This window comes from Hippoglossus stenolepis, chromosome 4 (genome assembly GCF_022539355.2).
Source record: "Hippoglossus stenolepis isolate QCI-W04-F060 chromosome 4, HSTE1.2, whole genome shotgun sequence".
Taxonomy (NCBI): domain Eukaryota; kingdom Metazoa; phylum Chordata; class Actinopteri; order Pleuronectiformes; family Pleuronectidae; genus Hippoglossus; species Hippoglossus stenolepis.
The window spans coordinates 12032829-12048074 of NC_061486.1; the positions used below are offsets into that span (position 1 = coordinate 12032829).

At 44.4% G+C, this 15246-nt stretch overlaps 1 protein-coding gene across 1 annotated transcript in view; it reads left to right on the top strand.

The window, feature by feature from the left end:
- Positions 1-15246, top strand: part of rsrc1 (arginine/serine-rich coiled-coil 1) — a 120413-nt gene that overhangs the window by 99121 nt on the left and 6046 nt on the right. The window lies entirely within an intron of this gene.

Here is a 15246-nt window from a genome sequence, read left to right on the forward strand (position 1 = left end):
GCCGCACGCTGGGCGGGCGCTGCCTTCAAGGACGATCATTTTATTCCTTTCCCGACACAGAGATACATGAAGTGAGATCAGAGGGGCTTGACAAAGTGGTCCAGATGACTTGCCCTTACCTCGGTAGTGAGAGACGCCAGTGGCACTGTCGCAAATACATACAAGCTACCACGCACACACACACAAGCGGAGTCAGCCGGCTCCATCCTCCCAGCACTGCTAAAATGGAGGAGGTGGGCCACTGTTGCTGCTAAACATCAGATCACCAGGAGTCTTCTTATTCCCTGCAGGGCCTCTTAGAGGTGAACACAACTAGAAAGTTTACACTTGAACCGTTAAGTCAAGTGAAATGAGAAAACCTTTAAAGAGAACGGAGGGGAAAAGTGAAGAACACTACCACCTACACTCTCCGTTCATAAATAGATTCCCATCCTAGACTGGCAATGTTTTTGAGTTAGTTCAACCCTAATCGAAACCACCGAGATCTGATTCATGTGGATGCTATGATATGCAAGCTATTATTGTAGCGAACTGTGGCTGCATACTGCGGAGCCCTGCAAGAAGAGAGGGATTTTTATCAGCAGGTTTTACTGAGATAGAGAAAGGAGAGGATCAATAACTGGCCCCGTGGTCATCAGTTAACAAAGTAGTCTCCACATTAAAGTAGTGTTTGGCTCTCTGGTTAAGGGCAGCCAGATGATGCTAGTGGTTGAAAAAGGAAATGTGATATGAAAGGGTGTGAGAATGAGAGGGGAGGATGATTCCTTTGTCAGTTGCAGGCCTTGTTTAGGCTATTAAAGCTGAGAAATGTTGTTTGCGTGCCCAGGAGGCTTTTAGCTAACCTAGTATGTCCAGCTATAATAAGAAGAACTGACTGCCAGTGTAACACAGTCTGTTGGTGTGCACTATAGTGTCAGCTGGCACTTTACTGAAGGCAAAATACAGGGTCACAGTGTGTGTTTATTCTGTATGTAGGTCTGGACAATTAACCAAATGTATCAAATTGCCAACACTATAAGCTCTCAACGACAAGAAACAGGAAAAAGCATCAAATCCTCACAGAATTGATTTTCAGAATAGTTTCCAATTAATCTTCTGTTATTACCCCTATTAATCATTCAACCTTTTTAAAGTCACAGATCGTTTTGTGTGTCAAAGTAAATCTGTTTATTTATTTGAATGCAGATTTACGTTCATGTATTATGTTTACTATTTCTTTTAGTTACATATTTACTGGTAGTTTTTTTCCACAGATGCATATCAGTTACAATACTATTGGATCTGCAGAGCCATTGAGACACAGCACCAACTGTATATGTACAGTAAAGCTGCTGTCAGACATGCCCTGAACTCTGGATAATTTCAGATTATCTGGAGTTCAGGGGCTGTATGTGAGAATAGAAATGTTCGAGTGAGTTGCTGCGGGGCCTTTTCTGGAGTTATCTTGCCAGCCCCCGAGTAAATACTCTAGATAATGTCTGAATGAGCCAATGCGAGAAATCAGTATATCCTGAGAATTTACCACGGGAGAGAGCGAGTCGATGACGTTTCGAACACGCGACGGATGCAAAACTTAAAAGAACAAAAAGAATACAAATATCTCAGGATTTTATAGAGGAGGTAGATGCGTAGAGGAGACCAACAAAGATGTCAACTTGGACGGACAACAAGATTCGAGAGCTTTTGGCAACAACATCACGATTGAGAATGTTAACCCTGGGGTGCTGCCACGATAAAGCACTGTAGTGAACGGGGTTAAAATACTTAAAGAGAAACGTGGGGTTTATATCCTTAAAGAGAAATGTAACACGTCACCAAGTTTTCTAGAAAATCCGTGTGTGTTGTATGCTCCATAACTCACATTCTGCTTTATACACTACATACTCTCTAAACAAACACTCTAAAACGTATTGTGCTGTGCCTCGTTCATGATTCGCTGACAGAAACATCTTTCCATTCATGCAGCCTCTCTCTGACATGCAGAATTATGTAGATATGGATTGGACACACGTCTATTGCCTGCAGATGGTATTTTAGCCCCGGTGCTGCTGTGTCCCCATTACCTCAAACCACCACCAGATTGGGAGATCATATATTTTAATGAGACGTATAATAGCTCTTTAACCCATATCATTAGGGGGATATATACCTACGGTTTGCTCTTTTGGCAGCTAAACGAAAGGACTGTTTCCCTAATTACGCAGTGTGTAGGACAGGTCACGGGTTGGGTGTGTACCTGTCTGTGTGTGTCTGTGTTCAGGAATTATATAACCATTAAATATTCAGCCGCATGCCCCCTCCATCTCACTCTCCCCCCCTCCCTCCCTTCACTTCCTGGACCTAGCATCCATTAACGCCTCATCACCGTTTAACTAGCCCTGTTGTCAATCACCGCAGGTCCTCGGCTGAAACAAAAATGTCTGGATTCGGTTTCTTGCCCAACTTGTTCAACATATAGAGGAGTGAGAGGACACATCCTCAACAGCCAAGGACAATCAATATAAGTGAAATATCATTAATGGTGCCTGTGGCTGCACCATCATTTGTTTGAAATAATATTTCTCTTGTTAGGTGTCATTACGTGCTCTGCTGAACGATTTGTCAGTCAGCTAAAATTTCCACTCTGCGTGCGGGAGTCAGCATGCAATACCTTTTGTGGGTGTGTGCTTCTGTAATAAATGATGTGATCCCTTTTCTAATTGAAAATAATAACTAATCCAGGGATAACAAGCTCTTGTATAATCCAAAGCCATATCCCTTCAGTTCTGGCCTATCTCGGTTGTAATAAAAGACAGGAAATGAGAGGCAAGTGAGAGTGGTGGCTTGGACATTGACGCTTAATGTAATCTGCCTTGAAATCAAATTATTTGACCTGGAAAGCCTAACAATACAAAACTCCTGCCGGGCTGCTGTTAAATATTTAGCACGTGCCTGTCATGAATACAAATGGTGCGCAAATTAGAATCTACAGGCGCGTGACCCCCATATCACACCCCGGGAGCACAGGGGGGCTGGCTCTGCTTTAAATGTTTTAATTACCGGGGCCATGGTGTGGCATGCCACGCTACCTCGCCGCGCGGCGTCTGCACCGCTCCGGCTGCCACTTGAAGGACAAGCGGTGAAATTCATCCGCTGGTAAACACGAGTGATCTGGTGTCCATGATCTCATCACATTAACTAAAACGTGGAGATGCAATAAGGAGAGTGTCTGAGTTATACCAAGCTATAATTATAGTTCCCAGCATCCTCGCTCAGGGTAGCCCATAATACTTGTTTTTTTTAAACTGTGTTCTTTCCAGCGGCTATATGATCCACCCTAGGACTCCAGGGAGGCACTGTATTGCTCTTGTGCACTCTGCACTGAAGGAAGATCTGTCTCAGTGATTTTGATGTAAGAAAATCTGGTTTGTATTGATTCCGTATTGATTAGTGGAGTTAGCCCCATCTCCTGTCGTTACTTCAGATAAATGGCCTTATTTGTTGTGTTATTATGTTCAACACAATCATGCCAGGAACAGTCAGAGGAATATTGAACCGACACTTCATTGGCTTCATGGCTTCTATTTGTTCCAGGAATTAAAGCTTCTTCTTTTTTTTTCTGCAGAGAAAGTGTAAAAGCGAGCACAATGACAGTTAATTACACCTTCATTTTTAAGGTCTGTTTCAAACAAAATCTTACAGAAGAGCTCTCCACACTTATTTCAGATTTTTTGTCCTGCCTAAATAATGATTGATTCTGACATGAATAGTGCCACAAATTTGGTCTAGCGATCTCTCTTTTTATTTTCCTCTCTCCCCTCCCTATTCATTCAGGTTTGTGGTTCCCCCCACGTTGAAATGATTAGTTATGCGAGGCTTGTAAGCACTGAATCAGAGTTATGGTCCCTGGGGAAATAAATTTGGCAGAAAATCAGTGTGAGAAGATTTAATTATCACGAGGAGACCTTTTTTCCTTGCCTTGGCCCACTGAAGCCCAAACTCCTCTCCTCTCTCTCTCATGCTTTGCTCAGCTCCACATGCTGCAGCCAAAAAAACCCTGGCGTGCAACATGGACGCCAGCCCTCTCCCTTGCCTTCCTTCTCCTCCCAATTTGTTTCATTGCACGGTGATAAGCCAAGCAATTACTGCTTTATTGATTTTTCATCACCGCAAATTTAAAGTTGATTTTTTTCTTACCCCCCACCTCTCGTTTCCCCCTTTCTCCCTTGGAAATGGCTCGGCAAGGTGATTAGGTGACCTCCTGTCCTAAGCGCTGCCGGTCCCGTGGAACGAGTGGAGGCGAATGCCGAATGCTGCTAACCCCGTGTGACCCTTTGTTGTGCCGGGGTAATGGGATGCTGATGCTGCCTGGTGGGGCTGTCACTGCAGAGGCTATGGGGCCTATAGCTTAATAATTTCTGTAAGGATATCTTTGGAATGACACGTTTGACTCGATCGCAGCTAAGCTGTCTCTGCCATAGGCTAGATTACACCAAAATCAAGCACGCAGTTTCAACCTGTGTCCATTCAGGTCAAGTGGACAGATGATTGACAGTCCCCTTTTAGCCTCTGTGATTGGTAATCGTTTCTTGGGTCCCCCTTATCAATTAACCTGCTGCCTTTAGACTGATGTACGTTCAGCAACCCTGCGTTGAGTCACCAGGCTGATATATTGTCCTGTCCATTACATTTAGGTTAAATATAGTCTCAGGCAGATGTGTTGAAAATTTGATAATGAATGGTAAACTCTAATTGAATTAATGTTTAGTAACTGGGGAAAAGCTGTTAGTGCCTGTATGTTTTCTATTTACTTTTTGGCTAAATGTTTTTTACAGGTGTTATTTTCTAGATTTTTCCTTGATCTGATGATCACTGCAACCATAGTATTGTAGACTTACTACCTGGAGTTTGATGCTGAGGCAGTAGTTTGCCTCTTTGACAGAAAACATTCCCAGTATGTGAAAGTGTGTGAAAGAAGTCTGAATGGGAAAGTGGTCTCAGACCTATGGACTCTCACTTTGTCTGCATCTGATCAGACACAGCGGTTGTGTGTATGCTGTGGTCTAACAGGGTGGTCAGACTGCTGTGATGCGACACGCTCCTCCGACTGTAGAAGGTCAAAGTGCTGGTGCCCTGGGTGGCTCCGGCCATGTGGTGGTGTGTCATTAGACATCAGAGGTCACAGAAGAGTCCCTCCTTTTTATTTTTTTTTTACATGTGTGCCGGTTGTGTTGTTGTGAAATGAGATTGCATGGGAGTCCTTAAAGGGGACATAGCATGCCCATTTTACCACAAGTTGATATGGTTCCTTGGGGTCTTAATGAAATGTCTGTAACATACTTTGGTCAAAATACCACAAGGATCATATAAAACAGCACCCTTTTTACCCTGTATAAAACAGCCCTCCACAGAGCGACCTGTTTTGACTGCCTGTTCCTTTAAATGCTAATGAGCCAGCTCCCCTCCCCCTCTCCCCCCATGATTTTAAACGATATAAATTACATATTTTATATGATATAAATTATCAAATATGCATCCCATACTTTGTATTCCCTTGTTGTCCTGGAGTTTTAATTTTCCCAATCACATAATTAAATGTCCCCTCTGCCCATCCACTACAAGCACACAAGCAGACAGACAGAGAGAGAAAGAGAGGTGGGGGCTATGAAGACCATCATTTACCCCGAACCCCGACATTCAACGGGTACAACAACAAGCGGAGAAAGCAGAATCGCGGGCTGACCTTATATATACAGTCTATGGGGCTGACCAGCGGAGAAATGCTCGTCCCGTGAACAGCCAGGCGGCTGCGCGCTGGAGAACGGCGCTGCGCTGCTCGCAGCGGCGCTTCCGCGCCCGGTGTACCTCGGAACTACTGTAACCCGCGGAACTACTGTAACCCGGCGGAACTACTGTAACCCGGCGTACAGTAGAGCTGAACACTGGAAGTCTTCCACACAGCTGGCAGTGTGGAAGACTGCTGGTGGCAGCGCAGCGCCGTTTCCAGCACGCAGCCGCCTGGCTGTTCACACGGGACGAGCATTTCTCCGCTGGTCAGCCCCATAGACTGTATATATAAGGTCAGCCCGCGATTCTGCTTTCCGCTTGTTGTTGTACCCGTTGAATGTCGGGTTCGGGGTTACAGTAGCGCTGAACACTGCGGAAGTCTTCCACACTGCTGTGCGCTGTGTGGCGCTGACACAAATTCCAGCTCACGCACGGAGAGCGAGCGGTCGCTCCCGAGCAGCTGCTGCAGCCTCCCAGTCCCAACGATCCAGACAAATGCCACATGTGAGTGAATCGCGGGCTGACCAGAAATGCTCGCCCCGTGTGAACAGCCCGCCGTGCGTGCTTGGGAACGGCGCTGCGCTGCCTCCGGTGTAAACACGGAAGTAACGGGGGGGGGACGGTGTGGGGGGACGGTGGGGGGGTGGGCCAAGACCATGTAGGGAGACTTCCAGTTCCTTGTTACGACACAATACCCAGGAAGCGCAATCGAGTCGCTCAAGCATGACGTTTCTGACTTAGAGGAACTATAACAAAACGCGCGAGTGTTTTTTCCCCAGAGTTTTTGGGTTGGTAGACATGCCAGATACCCACATTAACCTGTAGAAGCACTAACAAAGTGGAATTTGCATGCTATGTCCCCTTTAATGTATGATATTTTCGGAGAGTTGCATGTGTGTATTAGGGGTTTAGTGACACTATACTGTGTCATGAGGGTGTTGGTACTCACTTAAAATTATTTTACATTGCTTACAGGAAAAGGAGGTCATATAACTACTGTCTGAAATTTACAAACATTTGACAAAATCTGCTCATCAGATTGCTGACACAGCTTTTAAGATTAGCTAGTTTACCAAGTCTGGGCCTAATAATAATGTGTTCATCAATTGTTGCATCATATTTGACCACTTAGGTTTGATTCAAAAACTTGTGATTATAATAGGACTGGACGATATGGCCAAAGGTTACATCAAGAAATTCATATTGATGATTATCACTATAAATGTCACCTTTTTGCTCCGAAGTGAAGGTTGTGGTTTTCTTCTTCTTTCTGAACAGCGAATGACACTTGATGAACAGCAAAATATTTAACAAATCCAAGGTAGCACAATAATGTGTTATACCTCTTTACTGTGCTTACTCAGTGCATATAGTACACTAATACTTTTGTCCACTCAGTCAGTACAATACACAGACCTGTACACACATGGAGTCAGCGTGCAGTGAGAGGTACTAACCCCCTTGCTCCTCACACATCAGTACAGCTGAAAGAAATCAAACATAGCCGCACTGACTGGACATTACAGTCACACAAATATTCATGCATTTCCTCCCTGCAATTTAGGCCATGAAGGAAAAATCATTTACACTGAGGGGTTTTTGGATTTACATGCAAATGATAATGTCACCCTTGTTTTGTTACTTTTCTCACGATTTCCTCCAATAAGGCCGAATGCAGTAGAAAAAAGGAGGATAATATATTACTCGGTGCCGAGCTTATTAGTCGACAACTGAGGTCAGAAAAGGAGGAGGGGGTGGTGGGGTGGGGCATTTGCCTTATTAATTACTACTCAGATACACTCACACACATACACACACGCGGCCATGACCTTTACTAATATAGTTTGGAGCAGACCACACAAACAGGAGTCTCCCTTGCTCTCTCTCCCCCTCTCCTTCAACACACACGCACACACACACACACACACACACACACACACACACACACACACACACACTGTCATGAGCCAGCAGAGTGAAAGAGAGAATCAATTACGACCCAACTAAGGAGAAAGAGTTGGTTTCTTGATGGCTACATGTCAAGAAGACTGTAGGTCACGAGTCTGTCATTGTGTGTGTGCGCGCGCTCGTGCGTGCCTGATGTGTGTGTGTGCGTGCCTGTTTGTGTGTTGACGTTCAAGTGTTTGTGTATGTGAAAATCAAGCCCATTTCCTGGATTCCGATTACATCATTTTCAATTTAAAGACCTTGCTCCAATTAAGTAATTAGTTGCTTGGTGTTTCTCTAATTACGGAGTTGTTCATAAAAGAGCTGCTGACCAGCCTGCGATCGAAAAATGGAGACCGCTGCACTTTTTCTCCTCCACACACGCACACACACACACACACACACGCACACAGCGTAGTTCAACTTCAAGTTAATTCTGTCAAACGCTTGTTATTTCTGGTAAAGGGCAGGGCAGGACTCTGCTCTAATCACACTAAAACAGCACTGTGCTTAATAAAGAGCTCCTTGAGTCTGACAGACTCTTTCACAGACAGCCATGCTGTTATCATCCTGTAGGTTACTGAGTTTAATATATGAGAAATGACTTCATGCTGTTTTACACTATCTTTAAAAACTTCTGTCTCCTTTTTTTGTACATAAAAGCTCTTCTTGCATATTTTGTGTAGAAAGCTCAATAACAAAATGTTATTACTGAACAAGCACTTACCAGTAAATATCTACTAAAAATATCAAAAGGAAAAATCTTATCCTCTTTCCTAGTGACATTGGAGGGGCTTGTTGTTCTTGCAGCATGATGACAAGTCCTGAAAGAGTAAGACTCGCCCAGTACTTAATACATAATTTAATAAAAATATAAGGGAAACAAAACTTAATGCAAAATCTGAAATGCCACAAGCCCCCTTTGGAACCATCGGACAGAGAAAGTGGCTGTGATCTTGAAGATCTCACCACTCAGCCTGTGAAAGCTTCACTATTTAATGAGATTCTGTGACACTGGCCAGGTCCAGGACATCGGCAAACACTCATACTGCTCTCGTTCTCTCCCTCACACACACACACACACACACACACACACACACACACACACAAACACACACACACAGAGAGAAACACCTGGTTTTAGTTAGCCCTCTATGTTTGCAGTTAGCACCGTGCAGTCAAGTCTGAGCTAGAGTTTCTGATAAATAGTCGATTTATATGCAGTAAATATACAGTAGATGCACTATTCTCCTGAAAGGTAGACCCTCTGTTTTTTGGAAATGAATGCATTATTTATATCCATGATAAGTACAGTGTCAACAAGGCAACAATAAACATGCCGTCCCCTGATGAATGGTAAACTCTCCATATGAGCCTATTACAAGTAGATGCAGTATGCTAGTGGGTTTTTTATGTTGCATGAGGTTGCATGACTACAAATGTATTTAGGATCCGTCAGTGTATGTTTGATTGAAGAATCCAACAATTACATGCATCGTCATTTCCTCTAAATACAGTCTGCGAGCTTCAGATACTTTGTGTGATGGCTGACAGACTGGGGCCAATCTGCGGTTCCTCACCATGACTTCATTATGGGCCGAGATGGAAAGAGGCTAAACACATGCATTTAATCGTAGTAGCAGGATTTATATGTGTATAGATGTGGAGAATATACTGTGGAGTAGTTGAACCAGGGTCAGTTGAGGAGAGGAAGTTGAGAGGAGAGATGGAGTTGTATGGCAGGAGAGAGAGGAGTGGTGAGTAGGCAGCGATGAGGGGAGATGTGGAAGGAGATAGCCAAAGTACGGCGCGTGGCTGCCATGTCATCCTGTCATTAGCGAGTTGTTTGGGTCTTTAATTCATCATTCAGGCCTTTATTGACTGGAGAGTAAGAGATCGCTATCACTAGGAGACACTCGCAGAGCGTCTGTGTGTGTGTGTGTGTGTGTGTGTGTGTGTGTGTGTGTGTGTGTGAGTGTGTGTGTGTGTGTGTGTGTGTGGTGGAGAGAGTGTGAGTGTGTGTGACACTCAGCCACCAGCTGCTCTTCATTTCCTGACGCCAAATAGATATCACATAAGATATCACATAAACATATCACATGCCATATCTGCTAAGGTAAAAAAAAAAATACTAAAGACTGCACGGACAATTTATTTGTGATCATACATGTCGTTCTCCACAAGTTGCACAGAACTTAAACTGCAGATCTCCTGGTTAAGGTAAACAGCTGAGCATTAGTATTGTGTGACAGGTCGCTGATGTCAGTGACAGGAGTCGACTGGATGGCGAAGTCCACAGAGAGCAGTTGACACAAAGATAACAAGGTGAGCACCACAGGGGATCACTTGTGTTGTGGTGGAAGGTGCATTGTTAGAAAACATGGGTTTATAGAGACATGTGGCTTTTCTGGATGGGGGGTGGGGTAATGTATATAAATGTGTGTGTGTTGTGTGTGTGTGGGGTGGGGGGGATATCTTGTGGGAATGCACATTAGACTGGCTTAGCCACCTGCTCTGTCACCAGACATCTCCCTGCTCCACAAGCGCACTTACAAACATATGCGTACATATACACACTGTCCTCGGGGATACACGCGTGGGACATCTGGCTCCGCCTGTCAGAATTCTCCTTCATTTTGTGTGACCTGTTGACCCAGACTGCCACAGGCGTCAGGCAAGCGTCAGCGTCACATCTCATCATTGCTGCAGCGCTACGATTGGTGGTTTGCTTCCTTACAGACGGCCCACACATAGAGAAAGAGAGAGAGAGAGACAGAGAGAGAGAGAGAGAGAGAGAGAGAGAGAGAGAGAGAGAGATAGAGGGACAGAGAGAGGGAGGAAACACATGGTAGTTTAGCTTTTCTTAGCAGTTTGGATGGTTTTGATTTCTGTTTCTCTGCTTCTTCCTGACTCATACTTCTGGGTGGCTGATCTGCCTTTGTCTGCTGTCGTTGTCCTCATCTCCCTTTCTCTATGTATCCCTCTCTTTCCTGTCTCCCTTACTCGTTGAGGGCTCATTTCTCAATGCCTAAAGCTGCAGGGTATTAGTTATGCAAATATTGACGTGCTGCTTTGGCCTGCTAGCTATCAATTGAAATCAGCAAATCGATGGGCCTAATAGCTGCTCATTAACCACTTGATGCATTTCCAGGGCTAACATCAGAACCTGTCAGCAGCCCTTAATCAATACAGTCTAAAAGTATTACCTAACCAAGGTCCACACCAGACACCTTTTAAATAATGTAAGTTAGCCATGTGGTTTACTGTTGGAGTGGAGGAGCAGGTCTGACTCGATGGTTCTGGGCTTGAACATCTCTGTCGTATCAACAAAATATGTCATTAGCAGCAGCGTCCCTGCAGACACATCAGGTCTCTTGATTTATTTGTTGTAGTGTAATGGAAATCCTCATCTGCATCACAAAATGTCTCTCAGAGTCGTTCGCCGCTGATAATGAAATCTCATCAGTTTGCTTTTAATAAGTAACCTATTGTTTCATATCGTTATTATTTTTTTTCGGGGGTTTGTTTAGTCCAATTCCCAGGCATGCGTTGGAGCAGCCTGTTGTTTGGGCCTGGAGAATCGTACAGTGAAGACTTTGATGCAGCCAGGATGCTGCTGCTGAGAACAGGGCCAGACCGGAGCCCCTCTATCGCCCCTAGCAGCACACAGCCCTGCGAAGCTTAACTCAGCTGTTTGATGCCAAGCTCTGCGAGTGTTTGTGTGTGCATGCGTGTGTGTATTTATCCAGCTAAGGGGTTACATAAACAAGAGCAGCTAGCCTACAGGTAAGACCCACAGGAGACCAGCCAGGAGAGGCAGAGAGAGGGTGGGGGGGTGGAGTGCCAGTCTATTACCTTGGTTTCCCCAGGTGTTGTCACCACCGCTGGAGCTGGATGTTCACTAATGAAGGACGAGCAGAAAAATGACCAAAGGAGATAGTAAACAAAGTTACACACACACACACACACACACACACACACACACACACACACACACACACACACACAGAAAGAATACGCGTGTGCTCATACAGTTAAGTTGGTGGAGGCAAACATTCGTGCATGTGTTTGTGTGCATCCCTGATGTATCTGGGGCTACTGTAAGATGATGGGGAGAATGTGGGCGGATGTGGGGTGGGGGGTGATTGGAGGCGGAGGCTGGCAGCGGGGCAGTTGGCCGCTGGTGTAGAGAGAGTGCTGGGAGGGGGGGTTGGGGGTTCAGCGGAGATAAATCATTAGAGAGCAGGTTATTGGAAATGCAGGGAGATAAAAGAGTGAAGAAGCCAGTAATTGCCTTAAAGATCAGACTACAAAGCATTACTTTGGATTTTACAAGGCCAGCCAGCAACAAAAGAGCAGTAATTTATGAGCTCAGTGTAAAAGAATAGCATAATTACATTAAAAATTAATGCTAATGAGGGCTAAAATGGGGAAGGTGGTTATTATGAAAGTTTGTATTCATCTTCCCCGGGTTGAATGATGGCTAGTGGCTTGATTAATGGCTTAATTTCTATCAATTAGCAGGCAAAAAAAATCTCCACAGAGACGAGCCTAAATTGAGCATTGAATTACACGTCTTTACTGCGGTGGAGGGAGGGGGGCGGGGGGGGACAGAGGGGGGGAGGACACATTATTGAAACCTGGGAAACTGAGCCCATGTGAAAGCTCGGCACGGGACAGAAAACTCTGTTCAGTGTTTATACCCATGTTTTCTAAGAGGTAGGATCTGTGTCATCTTTGGGATGTGGACATGTGTCAGTGGTGTTTTGCTTAGAGATAATAATAAGTTATATAAAAATAAATCTTTATGACTGTGAATCTTTTTCTTTGTCAAATTGAACAAAACTGATTCAACAGTTTAAATTAAAATGGGAGTCACCTTTGCTCTGACATGATATATTTCCTGTACTCACTGAGCTGAAGTCACACTATTCCCCATTTATACAGCTGCACACTTTGCCTTTTCTTTCCTATTCGTTTTTAATACATTCATTAAATTCCCGTTTGCCATATAATTCTAAAACTCTGTCAACGATTTGCCAAAATTTGCGAGGCCTCAATAAAACAAGCAGTTTGTTTTTCTTTTATTTATTTTTCTCCACACAAGTGCTGCAGTAATTTAGTTGGCACGCTGGTGCACTCAATTACTGGAATTAATCAGCAGCAGCAATATATTCAGCTCGGCTGCTCCTGATTGACAAACAGGAGACCAAAGTCAAGTTTACAAAGAGGACTCTGCCACAGTCCGCGGCCTGTGCTCGCATGTGTTGTTGAACAGCTCCCTCTTCTGCCGGGGAGGTGCAACAGGCTCTCGTCCTCAAGGCCGAAGGAGATGAGCTGAAATCTGTTTCCATTGGCTGGTTTGATTTTCTCTCCCCGTCTTCTGGTCTTAATCAATGAAGTGGACAAACAGCCATTTAGAGAGAACAATAGCCTATTGATTCCAAGCCACTCATCAGCACCGCTGTCTGTCCAACTAATTTCAGTAATGACATAGCAAGTGACTCCCACACACGCGCACCGGTGCAAACATTCAAGGACACAAACGTTAACATTGCTCTGTCAAAATCCATTATTCTTGTTACAAAACAAAAGTTTATTGATCGAGTTTGATCCTGTTTCCTAAATCATGTTAGAGCATCGCAACATCCACACACAAACACCACAGAGAGAGAAAATAACCACATTTAGAGCTGTGTATAATTGTCTTAAATTAGTTTCTCTTCCTTTCTGTCTCCCCGTCTCTGTGTTTTCTATCTCAGATTTCACTTTATCCTCCTCCTCATCGCTGACAGAGAAGTGTTCCTAATGCGGTGACAATTTAGTCGACCTGTTAAATTAATTTGCCAGATAATGTGTCAATATTAAATATCAACTTTGACCTCTCCGAGCTGCAGAGTGCGCTCGCTCAGCTAGAGTATTGATTTTTGTCTGCTTCTGAGCTCGCTAGGCCCGCACTCAAAGTCCATTATTTTTGATTTTCTCATGAAATACATATCTTTTCCTGCTGACATCTGACAAACAGCATATGGAAGTCATTTTATCTACCAATAATGTGTTTGTCAAAAAGTCTGAGGTCTTAATGGATTCCTGCAGCGTGCACGGACAGCCCAGTAACAAACGGGCCTGCCAGGGAGATGCTAGAAGATAGTCTCTCTCTCTCTCTCTCCCTCTCTCTCTCTCTCTCCCTCTCTCACTCTCGCTCTCTCTCTCTGTGTGTGTATGTGTGTGTACACGTGTCAGTGGTGCAGTTTGTGTGGTAGTTTTTAATGCGGGGCATTCACGCTCAAAGGACAGCAGAGAAGGGGTAATTGAAAAAGTGAATTAATTGTGCTGAATTAATTGTCCGCCAGTCACAGCCTGCGTTAGTTTTCACTCAAACACTTGCGTGCAGCGGGTGGAGGTGATAGTGTGTGTGTGCGTGTGTGTGTGAAGGACAGGCCACAGTCTCCAGGAGGATATTAGGCCAGTGTTCAGACTTCATCTACCAGCCCAGTGAAGGTAATGACTATTTTTGGAGCCGCTCAGCAACGTCTGAGTCTCCGCTCTGCTCTCCTCACATCTTCCCGCCTGCACAGGATGACAAGCTGAGAGTCTGTCATATAGGAAGGCTTAATTCCACTTGTCACTCAGTTGTCCAATTCTGCAGTGCATTTAAATCAAAAGCGAGTTTGTTTGAGTGCTATTATGAGCTATAATAGGGTTTGTGTGTGTGTACGCGCACGCATATGTGCGCATGCACGTGATGCTTTGTTGTAAAAGCCGGAACAAATATTCATTTATTCATTAAACACCAAGGCCATGAAGATCTGTTATGACACCCTTTCTGTAGCTGCTAATGGATTGAATTAATTCCTGCTATTAGCTCCAGTCGCAAGCAGTAAGTTTGTGTGTGTGTGCACGTGTATGTATGTCTGTGTGCGTGCGCACATGCATTCCAAAGTAAACTATCTGCATATACAGATTTATGGGAGCCATCAGTGTGAGTGTTAAGTATGTAAGTTTGCAAACACATGTACATGTGGGAGTACTTGTACGCCACTGTTCTGTCTGTGTGTGTGTGTGTGTGTGTGTGTGTGTGTGTGTGTGTGTGTGTGTGTGTGTGTGTGTGTGTGTGTGTGTGTGTGTGTGCATGCATGCCCATTTGTGTACTTGTTTTCATGACACAGCCTACATCAGCGGAGCAGAGAAACATGGATGTCTGCTAGATTGACAGATAGAGAGATGGGAGAGTGCAGGAGAGGACGGATGGATGGGGGAGAGAGGGATGAATATTGACTGATCAGTGGAAAGATTGACAGCCGGAGAATAATGGAAGCATTCAGACTCTGTCTCTTTTTTCTTCTTGTTGCTAACTTTCCTGGCACACCTATTTTTGCCCTCCTACGCTACGAAGACTGCTCTTGAATTCTTGAAATGAGTTATTATCTGATATGCAGAATCCTGATGTGTTTATATCCAAGAGTAATTTACTGGAAACCCTTTCTGTCTTTTTGTTTGAGTGGCCGAGCCAGAGCAAAATACTTTCTGATA